The sequence below is a fragment of the Vicugna pacos genome, chromosome 17 (assembly GCF_048564905.1).
Source record: "Vicugna pacos chromosome 17, VicPac4, whole genome shotgun sequence".
Classification (NCBI taxonomy): domain Eukaryota; kingdom Metazoa; phylum Chordata; class Mammalia; order Artiodactyla; family Camelidae; genus Vicugna; species Vicugna pacos.
Window position 1 is genome coordinate 39,679,985 of NC_133003.1, and position 9,326 is coordinate 39,689,310.

The 9,326-nt window shown below is 48.1% G+C and overlaps 2 long non-coding RNA genes across 2 annotated transcripts in view; one reads left to right on the plus strand and one right to left on the minus strand.

Annotated features, from left to right (window-relative positions):
* The window catches only part of LOC140686800 (uncharacterized), a 103,462-nt gene extending 99,240 nt beyond the window's left edge, over positions 1 to 4,222 (minus strand). Inside the window, exon 1 of the long non-coding RNA XR_012060730.1 lies at positions 4,007 to 4,222. This is a non-coding gene — a long non-coding RNA (uncharacterized lncRNA). The remainder of the gene's footprint in view (positions 1 to 4,006) is intronic.
* Positions 4,223 to 6,003: 1,781 nt separating this feature from the next.
* On the plus strand, positions 6,004 to 7,796 carry LOC140686597 (uncharacterized). The gene is made up of 2 exons (XR_012060432.1): positions 6,004 to 6,094; positions 7,443 to 7,796. It is a non-coding gene; the product is annotated as an uncharacterized lncRNA (long non-coding RNA).
* The last annotated feature ends 1,530 nt before the right edge of the window (positions 7,797 to 9,326 follow it).

A 9,326-nucleotide genomic window follows, 5' to 3' on the forward strand; every position in this document is an offset into this window, starting at 1 on the left:
TGAGTGCGAGCAGGCCCCCATTACAAAACAACAAACAGGATCAAGGGTGGTTTCAAGAGCCTCCTGAACGTGGCCTTGAATACCTTCAGAAGGAAGGCCCACACCCTGGGTCTCAGCAAAGAAGCATTGTACTTCCCTGGCCATGAGCCCACCTACTGCCCCTGGTCAGCATGACTAACCAGCTAATTCTGGAGAAATGGGAACTCATTGAGTGATCTGGCTTCCTCCAGAGAGTAGCCCATTTGTTTCCTGAAGTGACTGGTCCACTGGGAAGTGGGCCAGGATGAACCTTTGAAGTCCTCAACGGCGAGAGGAGGAGAAGGAAGAGGAAGTACAATTGAGCAGCTGGGGAATATGAAAGGGGTGAAAGAAATCATGTCCTGGTTAAGAGTGAAGGTTAGATCAAAGTAGCAGATACAAAGCAAACACACCACTACCACTCATCTGCCACCCAGGGCAGACATTACCAATCAATCACAGCACTTTATCCTCACCAAGACACTGCCTCAGAATCCTTCTCAGAGCAGCTCCAGGCAACCTTCTCATCAATTTCAAGGGCCACTTGAGCTGAATCTCATTTGTTATCCCTGGAGTGCTTGGGCTGGTGGTGCTAATCCTCTAGATGTGTCCAAGGGGACCTCCTGGGTGCAGGGATCATGCGTTTACCCTGGATCTGGAACCAGCACTGAATGATGCTGGAAGGTCTGTAGTTGTTAATTCCCTCCAACTCACAGAGCTGTTACTCTTTCTAGAATCAGGGAAACTCCCAACTGGGTGTGACTCTACCCTCTGCCAGATGGAACATGAGAAGCCATCTCCTCATTCACCTCTCTTGACTCATGGAGCCCTTGCTTCAAATCAAAACTGAGTCAGCGGCCAAATTACAAAACAAATCGAGGCGGAACTGCTGAGCCTGAAGAGGAGGTAGCAGCCCCAAGTCACCATCACCCAATGCCACCTCAGCCGCTGCCATGGCTGCTGACGGACTTCCCTGAAACTCCCAGGGCTCTGAGGACAGTGGAAGATCACCCATCTTATCCAACTCATGGGTTTTATAGATGGAAAGTCTGATGCCCAAAAAGGAGGAGTGACCAGCCCCAACTCATACAACTACCGAGTGACAAACAAGAACCCAGGAATCCCCTGGCTCTTGATCCAAACACCCAACCCATTACCAAGTGTTTGGTCCCTTCTTTCCTCAAGTGACACAGTCTCCTTGGCTTCTAGTCTTGTCTGTCTGCCTGCACCTCCCATGTCTAGATCTGCAGCCTAAATCTCCATCTCAGTTCCCAAAAAACTGCCTCGTGAAAACCTCCATTTGGAGATTCACAGGGACACCAGACTCATCCAACCTTTCCTCTTCCCAAACAGTTCCCCACCTAGTGTCCCCATCCCTAACAGCTACCCCAATCGTGACTGTCCAAGCCACATAGCTGGGTCATCTTGGATCCCTCCTGCCCCGAAGAAGGAATACCAAGGACCATTCACCTTTATCTTGACCTTGACTTCCATCCATTTCTCTCCATCCCTACTGCCATTTCCTTGTTTTAAGCCACAGTAGGTTCTCCCCTGGATTTTGGCAACAGCACCTTAACTGACCTCTCCATCTCCAGGTTCTCCAATTTCGTTATTCAGGATGCAGCCAACACAATGTTTCTAAAACACAAATTTGAAATTGCTACTCTCTGGCTTACAATTCTTCAAAGGCTTCCCATTGATCTTTGAATAATGTCCAACCTCCTTGGCATAGCTTGTTACACCCTTTGTAATCTGACCCATTTACCTCTTCACTCCCATCTCTTGGGATTCTGATTCAAAAACCTGCAAGAAGGAACTACAGTTGTCCCTTGTCCCTCGGTATTCACAGAGGGATTGGTTCCAGAACACTACCCCCGACTCTCCCTGCTAGATATCAAAATCTGCAGATGCTCAAGTTTCTTGTATAAAATGGCAGAGTACAGTCAGCCCTCCATATCCGTGGGTTCTGCATCTACAGAGTCAATCCATGGTTGGTTGAATCCACGGATGAGAAACTCAGATACGGAAGGCCAGCTGTACTTTGTGCCCAGTGTTTCTGTGTGTGTGTGTGTGTGTGTATCAAGGACTAAAATTTTCCAAGCAATTCCCTCTGCCTAGAACAACTGCCCCTGCCTTGTTATCTAGTTAACTTCTCCCCATGCTTCAGGGCTCTCTCCAGTGTCACTCTTCTCACTGTCCCTTCCTGTCCCCCCCAGTCTGCCCTGAGGTGACCTCCATGAGGCTCCCCAGCACCTGTCCTGCCTCTTCGCACTCATCACTCTAAAGCACCTGTGCTTAGTGTCCTGTCACCCGCACACATCTCTAGACCCATGAGGTCAGGAATTCCTTCTTGTCCAACACTGAAGCACCAACCCATGGAGCCCAGTAAGTGCTCAATAAATTGTCACCGAATGGATAGTGATTAACAGATTAATCACTAGCTGTGATTAATGAGCTGAATAGTTCATGTTATTTAATTTTCATTAATTTACATTCTAAAGCTACATAGTAGGTTTACTGAGCACCTACTATGTTCCACATTGGAATTCCTGGGAATTGAGCCCATGATACATTTGTTCTTGATGGATCTCACCTCAGAGTCATTGAGCCAGGAAGTTAATGCCCTCATCTACTCCCAGGGCACTATTATTTTAGGTAGAATAGAAGATGAATCCAAAAAATAAAGCAAACAATAAAGAAAAAAGATTTAAAAAGAAAAAAAAAACAAGAAAGAAAAGATGAGAGTGGGCCCTGCTATGAAGGGGTGGTGCTCGCTGCCCGGCATGCCCCATACTCAGATGTGGGTTCCCTGTGCTTCCCAGAGGGCGCAAATGGTCTTCCAATCTGTTGTCTTTTAACTTTGTCTGTGGTTATCTTTCCATAGACAAAGAGGATCGAATTCCCACAGTCCATCTCAGTGTTATTCTCCAAGAGCACACATCTCTTTTCCGAGCTGATCTGTGGTTTTACTTATGGTTACCATCTTAAGTGTCCATAGTGTTATGTGAGGACAGGAGCAACTAAGTCACCGCAGTGTCCCCAGAGCTTAACACGATGTCTGGCACGCAGTAGATCCTCAATAAATACTGGGTGGACAGCTGGATGGATGGGAAGGAGTGAGGGAGGGGTTGAGAAAAGGAGGGGGGGGAGGGAGATGAACAAACGGGAAGGAAGAAACAGGAGGGGACGAGGGAAGAAGGAGACTTGTGCTCAGTACGTGCTGGGGGCTGGTCGCTCTCCAGACTGCAGTCCCTGGCACAAGCCCGGCTCAGCCCAGCAGCTGCTGGCCGCCGGCTTCCAGCCTGCGTGACACACCTGCCTGGCAGGGCCAGGCAGCTCAGGGGCCCAGCCCCTCAGTGCCACAGGGCAGATCAGAGCCTGGAACCACCACAAAGACTCTAGCAAAGCACGCTCTGCCCTCGGGGCCCCCCTTAGCCTCCCAAAGCCAGGGCGGGACCGGCCCTTGACAAGCTGCTATGGATTTGACGGAGCATCTGTGGAGCTGGAGGGCAGGGTGGGCTCTGTGCCCCCATTTCTCTTCCCAGCACCCATCACTGCCACTCTCTTCATTAGAGGCAGATGGGGTGATGAAAGCAGTCTCACTACAGCTAGGTAGCCTGGATTTTAATCCCAGAGCCACCTCTTCCTCGCTGGGCAACCTTGGGCAAGTTTCTTAACTGTTCTGTGCAGCTCAGTTTTCCCACGTCATGTAGCCTCCACCCCAAAAAGTTACCATGAGGGTCAGAGGAGATGGCAAACGTTGAGGGTTTCCAACAGCCCCTGGCACACAGTAGGGGCACAATGGGTGCTAGCTGTCCTTTATTATTATTATTACCCTCTCCCAGGCTAGGACGAAACTCTGAAAGGAAAACCGTGAGCTCCTTCCTGGCCACTCTCAGAGACTACAACAGAGCTTGAAGATTCAATTTCTTTGAATGAAAGAGTGACATCTGGGAAAAGAAAAGCCCAGAGAGGGCTAGCAACTTACCCAAGGACACACAGCAAACTGCAGGCAGTTTCTATCTCTTCTAGCTCTGCGGCTCCACATGCTTTTGCTGGGAGTCCACTGAGAAGCTGCTATTGTTGCCGAAAAATGTTACAGCTCAGTCGCAACAGCAACCTGGATCCGGGCGAGAGACCAAGCAGCACTCCTAGAGTAGGAGAACTCAGGTTTATTACGCCAGCAGGCCCATACAGGTTAACACTCCAAGCTCTGGACCCCGTTTGTAGGGTTACACAGGCCTTTATAGGCTGCCAGTTTTACACTCTGCAACATCGTATGCAAATAAAGTATAACAGAAGTTGACCAACCAGGAACAAGCTTTGTAGAAATAGACCAATCAGGAGTGAGCTCCATACAAATGAAGTACTACAAATGGACCAATCAGAAGTTAGGAAAGTGGACCAATCGGAAGTGAGAATAATAACCAATCAGGAGTGAAGGAAGTAACCAATCAGGAGTGAGCTCAGGGAACCAATAGAATTTTAGGTGTAAGTTAGCCGTTTCAGAGGCAGAAAGTGGGATAGAGCTTCCCGGGCAGGGAACCGGCTGGTGCCAGCACGAGAGTAGTGGCTCTGCTTGGGGGCCCTGCCGGATTTTTACGGGGCTTCCGGCCTCACTATGGACACTCGGGTGCAAAAGCCAGAGCTGCACCACCCAGTACAGGGGCCACCGGCCACAGGTGAGCCCTAGCAATGTGATGCTAGTGTGACTAATGAGCTGAATTGCTCATGTTATTTAATTTTAATTAATTTACTTTTAAATCAAAAGACAGATACTTGATTCAATTATTGGAAAACTTTCCTCTGGGTGGAGAACAACTTGGGTAGGTGAAGCTTCTTTTTCAGCTGTAAATTCTGTGAAACCTAAATAGAGATCAAGTGTTCCCATGAAAACTTAGTATCCAAACTGAGAAGCGCTGTGAAAGCGTAAAACGCACGCCACTTTTGGAAGTAAAGTATCTCGTTAATAATTGTGCATATTGGCTCTATGTTGAAAAGATCACATTTGGAATGCTTTGGCTTAATTAGAGTGCGCTATTAAAGTTTCCTGGTTCTTTTCATTTTTTAAAATATGCCTACGAGATAATTGAAAATTATTTAGGTGGCTCATGTTATATTTCTGTCGGGCAGTGCTGGGCTAGAGAGACAAAGGTGGGGTGAAGAGGACGGGGGCTTACTGGCTGCAGGGCTGTCCTCCAGGACCAGGGGCCGTGATGCTGGGCTCCAGAGCTGGGCTGCGCGACTTGGGAGGCCCGGGCTGGGCTGGCTCCTGGCTTCCCACACTCACCGGCTCCCCGACAGAGCAGGGAAGCAGCTCCGGGGGATTAACGTTAATTCTCCCCCTGGAGGGCAGATGGGAAGAAGGTTAAGTGCTGAGTGACTGCAGCTGCCCAATTAAGCCCCGGGAGAGGGATGAGGGCAGAGGAGGAGGCTGGGGAATGTTCTTAGGGATTCCCAGGGAGACAGGAAGCAGCAAGGGCTTGACCTTCTTTATCTGATTTCCCCTTCACCCGTCAGCCGTCCCCCACCCCCCCAGGCTCAGCAGGGCTGGTTCACTTTCCCAAGACCACACAGCGGGGCTCCTGTCTGACCTGGACTCCCCTTGTCCCAGTCTCTGCTCCAGCTCTTTAAATAGTAGCCCCAGATTTTAAAATACTTGCCAACTTTGTCATCACTCTGGGAAGACAGTAGACGCGAGGGATTCAGCCACGTCTGACAGCTGACACTGACCCCACCCACCCAGCCTGTCCCACTGCTTCCCTGCATTACCTCACTAAATTCTCACAACTCTCCCATGCTGTCTGTCCTGTCACCACCCATCCCCTTTTACAGATAAGGGCACTGAGGCTCAGAGAGTTTCAGTATGTTGCCCAGGGGCGCCCAGGTAGACAGTCGGAAAGCCAGGGGATCTGTACACTTGGTGACCTGGTCTGACCTGAGCCCTGAGCTTAACCGCAGTCTTGTGTTGCCTCTTCTCCCAGGAGTCTTCCCCTCAAATGTCAAACTTGCCAGCAGGGAGGCTGCGGTGTGGGATGGCTGTCCGCCTGGCTGGGCTCTTCCATCTGACCTGGAGGTGAGGAAGAGGGGATGCCATGTTCCCCCAGCTACCTCTTACTTGCCCCAGCTTGGATGCCACCTCCCCCAGGAAGCCTTCGCTTTCTCCCTCTCACCTTTCCTTCTGGCCGAGTTACCTGTCCATCCTCCTCACTTTTCTCTGCTCTCCTGATCACTATATTCATCCACATAAAAACAACCAACATAAATTATTTCACACGTCATTTATGACGTTTAGTTTTCTGTGTCAACTTGATGACCTGGGGTGCCCAGAGTAAACATTATTTCTAGGTGTTCCTGTGAGGGTGTTTGCAGAAGAGATTAGCATTTAATTCAATGGACTGAGTAAAGCAGACAGCCCTCCCCAGTGTGGGTGGGCCTCACGCAGTCCCTAGAAGGCCTCAATAGAACTAAAGGGCCAAGCAAGGGGGAACTGGCTTTCAGTCTGCTGAGCTGAGACACTGGTCTTCCTTGTCCTCAACTGGGACTTAGACCATCGGACCCCCCATTTCTGAGAACCATTGGCTTTCCTGGGTCTCCAGATGGCAGAGCATAAGACTTCTCAGCCTCTGTGATCACAAGAGCCAATTCCTTACATATGTAAAGGAATCATGTTCCTTACAGATATAAAACTCCTGTTGGTTCTGTTTCTCTGAAGAACACAACCCTCGTAACCACCAGGTTAGGAAGGTACCACTGCTACGTCCATTTCACAGCTGAGAAAACAGAGGCACAGAAAACATAAAATGAATCCCTCACTGTCACAGAGCTCAGAAGTAGTCACAACCCACGTGTTTCCAGCCAAAGTGCCCATTCTCAAAAGCCACAATGTTCTTGCTTCCTACACACTACCCTATCGGATTATTGGTTTTCTTCTCAGTTTCACAAACTACACCAATGTTCACAGTGGCGTTATTCATAAGCCAAAAAGTAGAAACAAACAAATGTCCACCAGCTGATGAATGGGTAAGTGAACCTTGGTATATCCATACAACAGAATGGTGTTTGGCCACAAAAAGTAATGAAGTCCGGATTCTGACACTCAGCTGGAGCTTGAAACCTGATGCTAAAGGAAAGAAGCCAGTCACAATAGACCACATGTTGTCAGATTTCTCTGATATGAAATACCCAGAATAGGCAAATCTAGGGAGACAGCAAGATTACTGGTTGCCGAGGGCTGGGGAGAAGGGAGGATGGGAATGACTGGAAATGAAGATGAAGTTTCTTTTAGGGATGATGAAAATGTTCTAAAATTAGATTGTGGGCATAGTTAACTCTGCGAAGAAAAGGAAAAACCATTGCACTGTACACTTTCAATGGATAAGTTTTATGCTACATTAATTATATCTCAAATTTCTTTTTTTAAGAAAGAACTCAACGAACAAAAAGAATCCAGAAGAGGCAGAGGGGTCTGGAACTGGGTGAGCAAGAAAAGAGAACATTGGGTAGCTCACAGAGATCCTTACAGCTTATGAAATTGGATTTTATGCTGTGAATGGAAGCCACTGCCAGTTCTAAGCAGGAATCTGGTCCTATTTTCACGTTTTTAAGATCATTTGTTTGTGGGTAGCACTGTGGTGAGGAGCATGGGTCCTGGTGCCTGAATTCAAAACCCAGCTGAGCCCATGTTCCCAGCTATGTGACTACAGCAACTTATGCTTTGGGGACCTCAGTTTCTCAACCATAAAATGGGATGTTAATAGCATCTCCCCCAAAGGAGATTTAACTGAATGAATATTCATGAAGCGCTTAAAATAGTACCTGGCACATGGGCAGGTCCATAAGAGCTTGGTAACTTACATAAATAAGAAGGAACTCACTAGGTGATTCTCATCCACCTGGGGAGGGACCACAGCCAGTCAAGATCCGCTCTTGGCTTGGTGAAGCTCTCACCCCTCGCCAGGCTCCATCCAACACGTAATTGCTCCTGCGGCTTCATTCCAAATGGGTCATAAATCAGAGGCCAGGGGCTCCTGTTACCAGCGGCTGGCGGTGCAGTCCCTCCTCGGGGTAATCAGAAGCAGATGCCACCAGCCTGTCTGGCCTCCAGAAGCCTGTGTACCTGGGGTACTCACAGCACAGAGGTTGGGGCAAGAATTTCCATGAGCCCTTAAGTGAGGGTTGTCAAAGAAATGACCTCCTAGGGTGTCCAGATGTTCAGAGGCTTGTTTCAAGCAGGAGGTGGGAATGAAGGGGGTCCTCGGGGGCTGAGAGAAGAAGGTAGGGTCATGGGTGACACTGGGTTCCTTCCAGAGGGCTGCCGGGCAGGCAAGGTGTCGGGGCAAGGAGGTGACAAGCTGTAAAGAGACAGGCTTTGCAGGTGTGAGGATGTTTCAAGTTCTCCACATCTCACTTTCTCAGCCTGTGTTCTAAAAGAAAGGATGCTACCTTTCCGGACCTCTGTTTTCCCACCTGTGAGATGGGTGTGATGTTACCTAATTCAAAGACATTTGAAGAGTGGGGAGTAATTTAAGTGAAAGCCCCAGTATAGTGTCTGGTACATAGTAGGTGCTCAAAAGAAAAAAAAAAAGCAGTTTATTATAAGGGAGCTAAGCCTAGAAACTTATTATTCAATAAGGCTTTCTTGTCCCTGACACTGAGCACTGGGAGGGACAAGGACACCCTTAGGAGGCTTTCTTTCCAAGCTTTGTAAGGCCGAGACGTCGAGAAGGTCCAGAAAATCCCTTGGCAATTCTGCAGCTGTGAGTCCATAGATAACTGGCTTTAGGTAAGGTTGATTCAGGGCTCAGAGGGTGTCACCACGAGCCATCTCCTCTTTAGCTTCCTCTGATAGGCGGCTAGATTAAGCAAATAAAAAGAGTGTCAGGGACTCCTTGTACAGTCTTGGTTTGAATGTAAATTGGTGCGGCTACTACGCAAAACAGTATGAAGGTTCCTCAGAAAACTGAAAACAGAACTACTGTATGATCCAGCAATTCCGTTCCTGGTTATACATATGAAAAAAAAATGAAAACATGAATTCGAAAAGATACATGCACCCCAATGTTCACAGCAGCACCATTTACAATTTATAGGATATGGAAGCAAGCTAAGAGTTCATCAACAGACAAATGGATAATGATGTGGTATATATAGACAATATATTTTTTAAAACGAATGAAATACTGCCATTTGCAGCAGTATGGATGGACCTAGGGAATATTGTGCTCAGTGAAATAAGTCAGGCAGAAAAAGTCAAATACTATATGATATCACTTATATGTGGAACCTAAAAATAATACAAATGAATG